Source organism: Triticum aestivum, chromosome 5D, assembly GCF_018294505.1.
Source record: "Triticum aestivum cultivar Chinese Spring chromosome 5D, IWGSC CS RefSeq v2.1, whole genome shotgun sequence".
Taxonomy (NCBI): domain Eukaryota; kingdom Viridiplantae; phylum Streptophyta; class Magnoliopsida; order Poales; family Poaceae; genus Triticum; species Triticum aestivum.
Genome location: NC_057808.1, coordinates 21,876,410 through 21,888,873, shown reverse-complemented (window position 1 = coordinate 21,888,873; position 12,464 = coordinate 21,876,410). Strand labels below are relative to the sequence as shown.

At 41.1% G+C, this 12,464-nt stretch overlaps 3 pseudogenes; 1 reads left to right on the top strand and 2 right to left on the bottom strand.

Moving 5' to 3' along the window:
- LOC123120151 (lysine-specific demethylase JMJ25-like) overlaps positions 1 to 861 on the top strand; it is a 6,714-nt pseudogene extending 5,853 nt beyond the window's left edge.
- A 2,415-nt stretch (positions 862 to 3,276) lies between these two features.
- LOC123124135 (SNF2 domain-containing protein CLASSY 3-like) lies at positions 3,277 to 3,761 on the bottom strand (annotated as a pseudogene).
- A 2,560-nt stretch (positions 3,762 to 6,321) lies between these two features.
- LOC123124133 (SNF2 domain-containing protein CLASSY 3-like) lies at positions 6,322 to 12,012 on the bottom strand (annotated as a pseudogene).
- Positions 12,013 to 12,464: the final 452 nt, after the last annotated feature.

Here is a 12,464-nt window from a genome sequence, read left to right as displayed (position 1 = left end):
TTTCTTTGAACTGTGAAGTAAACTAGGAGGAAAAGTGGCTGCAGATCACATCCAGGTGCTGCACAAAATAGTGGTTAAATTATTTAATATAGAATATATTGAGGCGCTTGGAGCTAGAATTATTTCATAGTAATATTAAGATAGACATTTGAGTTATGTATGCTTCATTTTGTAAACACATTTTTGCGATTGCTTCGTGGCAGGGAAGGACTCCTAGAAGCCATGTTGCCTTGATAATTTCGACAACGCTATCTTGAATAACTTAGTTAATCAAAATGTAATTATCTAAGATAATCATAGGAGGCTGTGGGATTGAAGAAACCAGCTATAATTTCATGTTTTTTTAAGGAAGATAGTTGCACTAGTAGAAAACGGGACATTAGTCCCGGTTCGTAAGTGCTAGCTGACAGGCTGATCGAGGCCAAGATGACAGGTGAATCCGTGTATATATTATGACGAACATCATGAAAAGTTGACCATTGTACCACCACCAGCCGGAGACTTGGGATCTATATATTATCAGCCGCATGTTAATTTTCTGTGCTAATTAATCTTGTTTTACTTATTCCCACAAATTCCCAGGGGTGTCATTATACCATCTAAGCATAGAACAAGCCTCGTTCGACAAAGACGACAGGGTCTACAGGTACGTCTTGATCCTATGTAAATCATGATGTCTAGCAGTAAATTCCATCTGTCCAATCTTTAATGTAAATGTGTGCATTACATTTTTTTTCTTTTCTTTGCACCAACAATTGGGACACATCAATTTACGATCTCCATAGATGGTGCCCAGACCCGGAGTGCGGCTACGAGCTATGCGTCCTCTGCTGCAAGGAGCTCCCTGAGAACAACCTCTGAGGCTGCTGTGAGGCGATGGAGGACTATTACCCGGATAATGGACCCGACTACTTGCACGGTGGCAACCAACACTCGTGCTTCTCATCAGGAGGCGAACATCAAAATATTACAAGAGAGGGAAAGAAAGTTACAAAAACTAAGTCGGTGGCTAACGTAGCTGCCAATGGTGGAAGCATCTCTTGCCCTCCCACCAAGCTCGGGGGCTGCGGCCGCCAGGGTCTTGAGCAGAGGCGGCTCTTCCAGGAGGACTGGCTTACCCGTCTTGAGGCAGAAGCTACAACATTCAAACTCTTCTTGCCCTCTGCTGATGTGGCAGGTGCATATGATGCATGCAACTGTTGTTTGTCTAGGGAGAAAAGGATAGCTGCTTCCAGGGAGTACTCAGTTGATAATTGGCTATATTACCCGGTGTCAGATGCTGCAAAGCCGGATGATCTCAAGCACTTCCAGAAACACTGGGTGAGGGGAGAGTCAGTGGTTGTTCGAGGCATCCTAGATAAAATGTTAGGTTTGAGCTGGGAGCCACGGACCATGTGGTCTCAGAAACATGACGACCGCGGGGCTTCAGATCTGGTGAACGTGAAGGCTTTTGATTGTCTTAGTTGTTGTGAGGTGAGCAGCATTCTTCTCCTTTTAACACTAGATCTATATGATATACTACTCCCTCCGATTATCTAAATCTGCCTTAAAAAATACTATTTGCATAAATACATGGAAATCACATACATGATTATATCTCCAACAATAGTTCTCAGTTCTTGGAATTAATACAATACCAGAGTCCTGCCTTTTATTAAAGAGTCCCTAGCTAGTTGAGAAAAGCAACAAATTGAACATATAAAGGGATCAATGCCTTTTTACAATTGAGTCCAACCATTAAGTATGCTTTCTCATTCTTATGAAAAGCTGAAGAGGAAAAGTTAATTTTCTTAAGCTTCTTTTTCAAGTTCAAATACCCAATATTGTGTTGGCGCAGGTCCCGACTGCCGCTGTTAGACGAACTACTTTCTCACGAACTTCCAGACCTATACTTTTGGCCACGGCAACGCACACGTCTTAGAACTATAAGCAGGCAAGCAAACAACTGGATTGATTTTCACGTGAGCTAGCTTCAACGCAGTAGCACGTATATATCAATCGGCCGGGGACTTGATGGATTAGAAATCTTTCACCAAAACACAATACGCAGAGGACCATATAGGTCCTGATTTTTCTTTATATTGATTTGAACTAACGGTACAAAGATTACAAGGGGTAGTGTATATATAGGAGTAAAGCTAACTAGCCTAACCCAATACGACTCGGTGTCCTGTTCACGTCCGAGCCAGATTGTGACTACGTGGTTAATTCTAACAATCATCCCCCTAAACACGACGTCACCATATTACAACTCGGACGTCGATCCTTCTTCGTATCTTCAAAAACTTCTCTCGGTCCAAAGTCTTGGTTAGCATATCTATCATCTGATCATTGGTGTAAATGTAGTTGACTTTCCCTTTTTCCATGCAGTCCTTTATGTAGTGGTACACCGTATTAATGTGCTTGCTTCTATCATGGCGTGCTGGATCTTCACGTAGAAAAAATTAAGACTTGCTATCAACATTAAGTACCACTTGTTGGATCTCGATCCATGAGATCACTGTGTAACCTTCCTAGCCACACACGGGCAACTCGAGTCAGGCTCTCAGCACCTTCTACGCACATTGTAGATTGAAGTGTAGCAATCGTTGTTGGGAAGGATGAAAAAGTGTGAAGCACACATGACATACATCAAACATTGTGTTGATGCCTTCTAAAAAACCAAAACAGACAAATTGGACTGATGGAATATGATGTCGGTATATATGACATACATACAATCTGGACATGCCAGCAGTCCCCTTAGGTCTGAGACATCCAGCCTGTTCTATCCCAGAATGAAAAATAATACACTTGTCAATTTGGAAATGAACAGAGATCGACCATAACAAATATAAAGCTAGAACATTAGAAATGTGAACACAAGATGAGAGCGCCGCGTCATCTATATGGTCAGACTTGTGTGAGCCTAGCTATAGCTATGGGCTGGTGCATGGAGTGTGTGTGTGCACTCCTTACGGCATGAGCAATGGAAGCACCTGAATGGTGCTGCCCCATTTTCCAGATAGGTATAAAAATTGTAGGGATGCCATTTTCAAAAAAATTCACCTAAAGGAGGCATACCGCATATACGATCTCAATTTAGAATTTCTATTTTCAATACCTTGCAAATAATTTTACTTCCTTTGTCGAAGAATCGCTAAATTCAGAATTTGATAGAACGCGTGCTTGTCCACAAATGATATAAAAGGATAAGTACCACAAACAAATATGGAAATGGCAACATTCTGATCTTAGAAACTCCCACTTACCAGAAATCTATAAGTTCTATTGTTACTACGATGGGAGTATATTCACAAAAAATCTTTCAGATTTTCATCTTCTGTCATTCCAAAATCTTGTCAATGGAAATAAATTCTGATGACGGGTTGCACTCCCAAGGCTGTGGCTCACTTGAAAACAACAATTTGGACATTTGCTCCTTCTTAGCTTGTATATCATATTTGCCCTCTCTTGTGTTCCTTCTCCGATTAGATTGTTTGTATGGACAATCTTTTGCTGACCAATCCGATATGCACGTCCAATCGCTGCCTTTAAACAGAAGGGTTGCACACAACATCGAGGAGCACCACACGCGATGCTCCAAACAGGGTGATACCTTCTCCACACACCTTGGTCCATGCAAGCATCACCTTAGCCTCGCTCTCCATATAATTGAAGTCAACCATCAAGGCCTTGCGGGTTTTAACAGAGACATTTCCACTCATATACGGGAGCTCGTTGTGTTTAGTCCAGCTGAACTCTTTCCTCGGCTGTTCCATGATCAAGTCCAATGGTTCAAGAAACTGGCTAAACAAAAGCACTCGCTCTTTTAAAGCTTCAGTACGGGAAATTTCCTCTTTGCCGAGTGTTACGCTCTTTCCCGAGTGCAATATGTTAGGCAGTCGACAATAGTATCTTTGCTTAGTTCCTACCAAAGAAGTAATCGGCAGAAATTAAAACTCGGCAAACAGGTACTTTGCCAGTTATCGTCAATGAAACGCTCGGTAAAACAACAAAACTTGGCCACTAGGGTGTTGCCGAGTGCTAAACTCGGAAAAAGGGAGTCTTTGCTGAGTGTCCCACTCAGCAAAAGGGGGTCTTAGCTACAATGCATTGTTTTGGCTGTAGCAGTTGCATACGACCTCGGTTGAAGATGCTTCAAAAATCAAAATTGTTCATTTTGATGAGACTGATAATTTTATGTCGACAATTTTACATTTGATGCCATATTATTTACACTTTTTTGCATGAAAAATTTGGTCTCAAATGACCGACGCAATGACCATATTCATTCCATAGTTTATGATAATGTGGTGAACATGGCATATATGTGAATCTTTCCATTACAAACAATGTTGCCAAATAGAGTTTTGAACTTTTGTAAAAAAATATCATTTTCTATTTATTAAGTATCAAAAATGTGTATTCTTTGTGAGGCAATTACAAAAATAGGGTGGAAAATGGCTCTATCCCAATTTTCACATGAAGAAGACCATATTTGATGGACAACTACCAAGTGTTATTGATTTTCTAGGTCTCTAGTTACTTTCGCACATTTAAATCACTTTATGCTGATTTCCCCAAAGTAATTCAATTTGAACTGCAATTTTGCGATAGCTCTGTGCTAGAAATTAGCAAACAACATTTTTAGGTACACAAGTTGTCATTATATCGAAGAACCACTTATAGTTTGGAAATGTTCAACTCCTTGCTATAATGCCGGTCATTTTGACCCCTTTTGAGGAAATGAAAGAAAATGAATAAAAGTTTAAAAACTACAATCCTTTCGCATGGACTCCTTTTATATGTACTAATTCTGAGGAAAAATGCCTAACTTACATTACGACAATTTTGAAATAAAGTCCTTCTCAAAATGGGGTATGAAGTATGGAAATTCATGACTTTCAAGCAAAACGATTAAGGTGAGGACCATATTCATTGCATAGTTTACGATAATGTGGTGAACTCGGATATATAGGTGCAAATTGGCATTGCAAACAATGTTGCCAAATAGTGTTTTCAACTTTTTAAACAACAAAATCATTTATATTTTCTATGTGTCAAAAATGGGTATTTTTTAAGCATGTACAAACACCAGGGTGCAAATTGGTACCACTCTAATTTTCACATAAAGTAGATCATATGTATTGGAAAATCCCAAATTCTATAAATTTTCTAGATCTCTCAATATATCCATGTCGCCTGTTCTTCAAGCCAACATCCAATATGCCGACCTGCTTCGACTCGTCAGCTGACATGGAGGCTTTGACCCCTCGACTGGACCGGGGGCTTCGACTCGTCAGCTGACCATGCCGCCTCTACTTCAGGCGAACATACAACACGCCGACCTACTTCGACTCATTACCTGACCGTGCCGCATCTTCTTCAAGACAACATCCAAAAAGCCAAAATTTCGAAGACGTGCATGGAATTTACACAATTTGAAAAGCACGACTTCATTTTTACAAAAGTGGATGATACATTTCGACCAAAATAAAGCTGAACTTTTTCTTTGGGTTGTTCTCGTGCAGGAGTCGGGTCCATTGTCCGGGTAATCATTTTCCATCTCCTGGTGATAGACAACAGGCAACTCGAGTCAGGCTCTCAGCACCTTCTACGCACATTGTTGATTGATGTGTAGCAATTGTTGTTGGGAACGACGAAAAAGTGTCAAGCACACATGACATACATCAAAAATTGTGTTGATGCCTTCTAAAAAAACCAAAACAAACAAATTGGACTGATGGAATATGATACCAGTATTCATGACATGCATCGAATCAAGACGTGCCAGCAGACACCTTAGGTCTGAGGCATCCAGCCTGTTCTATCCCAGATTGAAAAATAATACAATTGTCAATTTGGAAATGAACAGAGATCGACCATAACAAATATAAAGCTAGAACATTAGAAATGTGAACACAAGATGAGAGCGCCTCAACATTTATATGGTCAGACTTGTGCGAACCTAGCAATAGCTATGGGCAGATCCATGGAGTGTGTGTGTGTGCACTCCTTACGGCATGAGCAATGGAAGCACCTGAATGGTGCTGCCCCATCTTCCAGATAGGTATAAAAATTGTAGGGCTGCCATTTTCAAATTTGTTTCACCCAAAGGAGGCGTACCACATACACGATCTCAATTTAGAATTTCTATTGTCAAGACCTTACAAATAATTTTACTTCTTTTGTTCAAGAATCCATAAATTCGGAATTTGATAGAACGCATGCTTGTCCACAAATGATATAAAAGGATAAGAACCACAAACAAATATGTAAATTGCAACATTATGATCTTAGAAGCTCCCACTTAACAGAGATCTATAAGTTCTATTGTTACTACGATGGAAGTATATTCACAAAATCTCTTTCAGATTTTCATCTTCTATCATTTGTTCCAAAATCCTGTCAATGGCCGTGGCTCACTAGAAAACAAAAATTTGGACTTTTGCTCCTTGTTAGCTTGTATATCATATTTGCCCTTCTCTTGTGTTCCTTCTCCGATTAGATTGTTTGTATGGACAATCTTTTGCTGACCAATTCGATATGCACGTCCAATCGCTTGCCTTTGGACAGAAGGGTTGCACACTGTAGGGTAACGCGACAGAAAACAAAAATTTTCCGACCTACGCACCAGCCCAGGACCACTATGGAGACTGCATACATGGTTTGATCTTTTTCGTTACCGACTCGTAGCGCAGCGGGAAGTAGAGTCGATGACGATCGGCGGTGCAGATCCCCGCAGCTAGGATTTACAACCTCCCAACCGCGAGGATGTATACCCTCATCTGCTCCTCAGACAGCCCTCCGGGAGGCGGTCGAACAGCCCCCGGACGGTGTCGCGGACAGCCCTTCGGGAGGACCTTCGAAACTCGAACGGTCACTCGGACAGCCCTTCGGGAGGACCTTCGAAACTCGGACGGTCACACGGACAGCCCTTCGGGAGGCACTCACGAACTAAGACCGAAACTACGATCTCTCTACAGAGTTGCACACATACGGTGTCATCTATCCGGCAGGGCTTCGCCGTCCAGAACTAGTTCCTGCCGGAACCCAGACAGCCTTACGGCTCTACGAAACTCTTTTCGTGGGAGGGAGAGAAGAAGCCAGATAATGCATGGCATGTGTATGAGAGCAAGGGATGATTGTGGAGGGCTGCCCCTCCACCTCTATTTATAGGAAATCCCAAGGGGGTAGGGTAGTTTCACAAAAAACCCAAAATGCACATGAATGAAGTCCTTCCACAAGGACCTAGGAGTGAAACCAAGGAACAAGAGGGTCCCCAAGGGGGGATACCCCATGTGGCCGGCCACACCCCCATGAGGGGTCCAAAAAATGGCTCCTATCCATCCATGTCATCCCCAAGATCTTTTGGAGCAAAGCCCCAAAAGGTGGCTTTCCATAAAGTAACCATAAAGCTGGTTTTCACTATTCACGACGACATTTTTCAGCGTCTGATCGAACTGAAAATATTTATGTGGGCTAAGAACATTTCCAGTACCCACTAAAATGATTTTCAACGCGTTCCGAAACAATTCCGGTTTTAGTGATTTTCATCTGCGAAACGCATCTGAAGTGGCTCCGGCAGCTCCGGAACATTTCCGGTTTTTATCTCAGAAAATTCCAAAAAGCTTCCAGAATGATTCTGGCATCCTCCAAGAATTATCAGGCATGTGCCGAAACCAATTTGACTTAATGGTGTATCCCGAAACAACTTTTCGGTATCATCGAAACTTATCCGATGACCTCTCTCAGCGGTACAATTCCGCTGTCCGAAACTTTTCGGTGTCCGAAACTTTTTCGGTGATTTTCTCTCAGACTCCCTGTCTAGTATTCAGCATATAGATGACCCTTAAGCGTGTGACCCTATAGGTTCGGTGAAGTATAGACATGACCCGGAACCCCTTCCGATGAATGATCAACATCGGAGCCGTGGACACCCATATTGACCCCTATACCCACATGAATAAATATTCAAGTGAAACTCCAGTTGTCGTGTGCTATTCCTGTTGCTTCGCGATATGTTACAAATACCCGAGGTGAGACATGTTGGCATTCCCGTGGATCAACAACTTGTCCACTATGCTAGTTACCTCGTTACCGGTATTGTTCTCTTTTCTCGTTATCGTGTTCCGGTATCCCCGTGATCAAATCACAAAGTGTTTGGCCAGACGATGATGGATACCGTAACACCGAGAGGGCCCAGAGATATCTCTCCATCTTTGGAGGAGCAAATCCCAATCTTGAGCTATCAAGTTACTTGACACACTTTTCCATGAACCCGTAAGCCGCCGTAATAGCCACCCATTTACGGATGACGTTTAACAAACCCCAAAGTTCATGAAGCAAGCATGAAGAAACTCGATACTCTCATGGTCTAAGGAATCATGCAAACGTTAACCATCTCTGTGTTATGTACCAATAAACTTGTGACGAATGTATCTCATAGCATAACATCAATTCGGGTCGATTCAACACAAATGTCCTTCCTGACATTGTGCCCTCAAAGTTGCTTGGCATAGACATGCCCATGATTGGGAAAACATAATCATCATGCAACACTTGAGCTAGTCTTAGAGGCATGACTAGGAATACATTTTATCGTTTATTATTCCACACGTGCATATGGGTTCTCCCCAGAGCCTTTAAGGATATACGGGCTCGGGAACCACAATAGTTATAACATGGAACATAAACATAATTATGAACAGGGAGATAATCAATAACATTTATTATTGCCTCTAGGGCATATCTCCTACACACACAACATCGAGGAGCACCACACGCGACGCTCCAAAGAGGGTGATACCTTCTCCACACACCTTGGTCCAAGCAAGCATCACCTTGGCCTTGCTCTCCATATCATTGAAGTCCACCATCAAGGCCTTGCAGGTTTTAACAGAGACATTTCCACTCATATACATGAGCTCATTGTGTTAGTCCAGTTGAACTCTTTCCTCGGCTGTTCCATGATCAAGTCCAATGGTTCAAGAAACTGGCTAAACACAAGCACTCGCTCTTTTAAAGCTTCACTACTGGAATTTTTGTCTTTGCCGAGTGTTAGGCTCTTTCCCGAGTGCAATATGTTAGGCAGTCGGCAATACTATCTTTGTCGAGTTCCTACCAAAGAAGTAATCGACAGAAATAAAAACTCGGCAAACAGGTACTTTGCCTAGTATCATCAATGAAACGTTCTGTAAAACAACAAAACTCGGCAACCAGGGTGTTGCCGAGTGCTAAACTCAGAAAAAGGGAGTCTATGCCAAGTGTCCCACTCGGCAAAAGGGGGTCTTAGCTACAATGCATTGTTTTGGCTATAGCAGTTGCATACGACCTCGGATGAAGATGCTTCAAAAATCAAAGTTGTTCATTTTGATGAGATTGATAATTTTATGTCGACAATTTTACATTTGATGCCATATTATTTAAACATTTCCATTAAAAATTTGGTCTCAAATGACCAATGCAATGACTATATTCATTCCATAGTTTATGATACTGTGGTGAACTTGGGCATATAGGTGAATCTTTCCATTACAAACAATGTTGCCAAATAGAGTTTTGAACTTTTTGTACAAAAATATCATTTTCTATTTTATAAGTATCAAAATTGTGTATTTTTTGTGAGGAAATTACAAAAACCAGGGTGCAAAATGGCTCTATCCCAATTTTCACATGAAGTAGACCATATTTGATGGACAACTACCAAGTATTATTGATTTTCTAGGTCTCTAGTTACTTTCGCACATTTAAATTACTTTATGCTGATTTCCCGAAAGTAATTCAATTTGAACTAAATTGTGTGATTGCACTGTCCTAAAAATTAGCAAACAACACTTTTAGGTACACAAGTAGTAATTATATCGAAGAACCACTTATAGTTTGGAAATGTTCAACTCCTTGCTATAATTCCGGTCATTTTGACCCCTTTTGAAAAAATGAAAGAAAATGAATAAAAGTTCAAACACTGCAATCCTTTCGCATGGACTCCTTTTATATGTACTATTTGTGAGGAAAAATGCCTAACTTACATTACGACAATTTTGGAAAAAAAAATCCTTCACAAAATGGCCTATGAAGTATATATGGAAATTCATGACTTTCAAGCCAAACGATTATGGTTAGGACCAAATTCATTGCATAGTTTATAATAATGTGGTGAACTCGGATATATAGGTGCATATTGGCATTGCAAACAATGTTGCAAAATAGAGTTTTCAACTTTTTATACAATAAAATCATTTTCTATTTTCTATGTGTCAAAAATGGGTTTTTTTTGTGAAGCATGTACAAACACCAGGGTGCAAATTGGTACCACTCAAATTTTCACATAAAGTAGACCGTATGTAATGGACAATTCCCAAGTTCTATAAATTTTCTAGATCTCTCAATATCACCATGTTGCCTATTCTTCAAGCCAACATCCAACATGCCGACATGCTTCGACTCGTCAGCTGACATGGAGGCTTTGACCCCTCGGCTGGACCGGTGGCTTCGACTCTTCAGCTGACCGTGCCGCCTCTTCTTCAAGCCAACATACAACACGCCGACCTGATTCGACTCGTTAGCTGACCGTGCCGCCTCTTCTTCAAGACAGCATCCAAAAAGCCAAAATTTCGAAGACGTACATGGAATTTACATATTTTGAAAAGCACGACTTCATTTTTACAGAAGTGGATGATACATTTTGACCAAAATAAAGCTGAACTTTTTCTTCAGGTTGTTCTCGTGCAGAAGTCGGGTCCATTGTCCGGGTAATCATTTTCCATCTCCCGGTGATAGACAACGGGAAACTCGAGTCAGGCTCTCAGCACCTTCTACGCACATTGTGGATTGACGTGTAGCAATTGTTGTTGGGAAGGTTGAAAAAGTGTCAAGCACACATGACATACATCAAACATTGTGTTGATGCCTTCTAAAAAAACAAAACAAACAAATTGGACTGATGTTATATGATATCGGTATTCATGACATACATCGAATCAAGACATGCCAGCAGACCCCTTAGGTCTGAGGCATCCAGCCTGTTCTATCCCAGATTGAAAAATAATACACTTGTCAATTTGGAAATGAACAGAGATCGACCATAACAAATATAAAGCTAGAACATTAGAAATGTGAACACAAGATGAGAGCGCCTCATCATTTATATGGTCAGACTTGTGCGAACCTAGATATAGCTATGGGCTGATGCATGGAGTGTGTGTGTGTGCACTCCTTACGGCATGAGCAATGGAAGCACCTGAATGGTGCTGCCCCATCTTCCAGATAGGTATAAATATTGTAGAGCTGCCATTTTCAAATTTGTTTCACCCAAAGGAGGCGTACCACATACGCGATCTCAATTTAGAATTTCTATGTCAAGACCTTAAAAATAATTTTACTTCTTTTGTTCAAGAATCCATAAATTCAGAATTTGATAGAAGGCGTGCTTGTCCACAAATGATATAAAAGGATAAGAACCACAAACAAATATGGAAATTGCAACATTATGATCTCAGAAGCTCCCACTTACCAGAGATCTATAAGTTCTATTGTTACTACGATGGGAGTATATTCACAAAAATCTCTTTCAGATTTTCATCTTCTGTCATTTGTTCCAAAATCCTGTCAATGAAAATAAATTCTGATGATGGGTTGCACTCCACAGGCCGTGGCTCACTTGAAAAAAAAATTGGACATTGTCTCCTTCTTAGCTTCTATATCATATTTGCCCTTCTCTTGTGTTCCTTCTCCAATTCGATTGTTTGTCTGGACAATGTTTTGCTAACCAATTCGATATGCACGTCCAATCGCCCGCCTTTGGACAGAAGGATTGCACACAACATCGAGGAGCACCAGACACGACGCTCCAAAGAAGGTGATACCTTCTCCACACACCTTTGTCCATGCAAGCATCACCTTGGCCTCGCTCTCCATATCATTGAAGTCCACCATCAAGGCCTTGCGGGATTTCACAGAGACATTTACACTCATATACATGAGCTCGTTGCGTTTAGTCCAGTTGAACTCTTTCCTCGACTGTTCCATGATCAAGTCCAATGGTTCAAGAAACTGGCTAAACACAAGAACTCGCTCTTTTAAAGCTTCACTACTGGAATTTTCGTCTTGGCCGATTGTTAGGCTCTTTCCCGAGTGCAATATGTTAGGCAGTCGGCAATAGTATCTTTGCCGAGTTCCTACCAAAGAAGTAATCTGCAGAAATAAAAACTATGCAAATACGTACTTTGCCGTGTATCGTCAATGAAACGCTCGGTAAAACAACAAACCTCGGCAACCAGGGTGTTGCCGAGTGCTAAACTCGGAAAAAGGGAGTCTTTGCCGAGTGTCCCACACGGTAAAAGGGGGTCTTAGCTAAAATGCATTGTTTTGGCTCTAGCTAAAAATCAAATTTGTTCATTTTGATGAGGCTGATAGTTTTATGTCGACAATTTTACGTTTGATGCCATATTATTTACAATTTTTTCCATGAAAAATTTGGT